The sequence below is a fragment of the Macrobrachium rosenbergii genome, chromosome 50 (assembly GCF_040412425.1).
Source record: "Macrobrachium rosenbergii isolate ZJJX-2024 chromosome 50, ASM4041242v1, whole genome shotgun sequence".
NCBI classification, from domain to species: Eukaryota; Metazoa; Arthropoda; class Malacostraca; order Decapoda; family Palaemonidae; genus Macrobrachium; species Macrobrachium rosenbergii.
Window position 1 is genome coordinate 21,190,281 of NC_089790.1, and position 2,220 is coordinate 21,192,500.

Consider the following 2,220-nt stretch of genomic DNA (forward strand, 5'->3'; position numbering starts at 1 on the left):
CTCTCTTTTATTCACAGCAAAATCCTCAGTAAATAGCAAATTAGCATATCTAAATTGCCCACGTCACACGCCCCTAACAAAGTCGATGGCCTTTCCTGGACACTGAACGCACGCTGGAACTTCACTGGAATTTTGATTTTCCTGGAGTTGTGCCTCTCTCTCTCTCTCTCTCTCTCTCTCTCTCTCTACCTATCTTCCTCCCTCCCTGTATCTCTCTATCTACCTCTCTCTCTTTTTCTCCTCTCTCTCTCGCTCTTTTCTTTTGAGAAGTGTCACAAGGTTTGTTTTTATTTGCCACAGGACCTCCTCCGGGTCGGGGTATCTGCTTTAAGCTATGAATGAATTTTAGCTTGCATTTTGCTCTCAGCCTAAATGAAACCTTGCTTGAATTGCCTTGCAATGTTCTTGTACAAATTACGCAACAAACGAGAATAGCGGTAAAATGCACAGCCAGATTTTAGTTTTCTGTAAAAGAAACTATTGAGATGGCTTTCTGTCCGTCCGTCCGCACCTTTGCTGTCCGCCGCAGATCTGAAAAACTATTGAGGCTAGAGGGCTGCAAATTGTTATGTTGATCATCCACCCTCCAAGCATCAAACATACCAAATTACAGCCCTCTAGCCTCAGTAGTTTTTATTTTATTTAAGGTTAAAGTTAGCCATGATCGTGCGGCTGGCAACGATATAAGTGTCAATAGCACAGAGTTTCACGGGCCGCGTCTGAGGGTTTCATGGCCGTGGCTGAAAGTTTCATACAGCATTATACGCTGTACAGAAAAATCGACTGTGCCGAAGAAACTTCAGTGCATTTTTTCTTGCTTCTTTATACAGTTAAATTATATACAGAATGTACTTTAACACGACCACAATGTTGGAATTCCTAACTCTCACGAGACTGACCCATGTGATTCGTTCCTCTAAAACATTATCACATGACATCTTCTAAAACAAAATGGAATTCTGAGGATGTCGAGGCTTTTATATATGTTTTTGGATCCCAAAACCCGTTAATGACACGCTAATGGATTAATGTCATTTGCATAAAATAATCTTATTTTACAGATGGCATTTTATTTCAGATTAATTCATTTCTTGTGAGCAATGATTCATTACTTCATTCCCAATGGAAGTGGAATATAACATTTATGCCAAAGGCCAAGCTCTGGGACCTACGAGGTCATTCAGCGCTAAAACGGAAATTGACAGTAAAATGGTTTGAAAGGTGTAACAGGAGGAAAATCTCGCCGTTGCACTATGAATCAACTGTTAGGCGAGGGTGGAAAGCCAGATGGAAGAAAGAGAATACGAACGGAGGTACAGTGAAAGGAATAAAAGGAGTTGTAGCTAAGGGCCGATGGGACGCTGCAAAGAACCCTCAATAATGCCTACAGTGCACTGCGTGAGGTGCACTGACGGCACTAAACCCCACCCCACCTTTCAGGTACGTTCTTCCCATTATTTTCTTCAAGTGGTTCATTTGGAAGCAACCAAGTTAACAGTAGTGCATCTTGAGCTTAATTTTCTCTCTAATTCATCTATTTATTTTCCTTTAGCTCTTTCAATACTCTGTTCAACGCAAGCCTAGGCAGATGGATCCGTGGTTCGTCCACCGAGAAATAAAAATATAAAAAATCCCTGAAGTGACATTGAAAAAATTCCCCAAATCTTTAGTATGCATGAGGTCGACCCTTCCAGAAACTCTCCCCTTGGTTGTGAGAACGGATAACCAGGACAAGCCCGCTCTCGCTCTCTGTATCCTGAAGACATCTTCTCCTTCCTCTTCTTCTTCTTCTTCTTGTCTTTTCCTTCTTCTTCTTCTTTTCCTTCTTCTTCCCATATTTCTTCTTCCCCTTTCTTCTTCTTCTTCTTTTGCTTTTCCTTCTTCTTCTTCTTCTTCTACCCCTTCTTCTTCTTTTCCCCCTTCTTCTTCTTATTCTGCCTTTCCGTCTTCCCCTTTCTTCTTCTTCTTCTTTCCCTTTTCTTCTTCTTCTTCTTCTTACTTTCCTTCTTCTTCCCCTTCTTCTTCTTCTTCCCCTTCTTCTTCTTCTTTTCCTTTTTCCCCTTCTTCTTCTTTTCCTTCTTCTTCTTTTCCTTTTTCCTCTTCTTCCCCTTTCTTCTTCTTCTTTTCCTTCTTCCTCCCCTTTCTTTTTCTTCTTCTTTTCCTCCTCCTCCTCCTCTTCTTCTTCTTCTTCTTCTTCTTCTTTAGAACAACAAAAAGAGG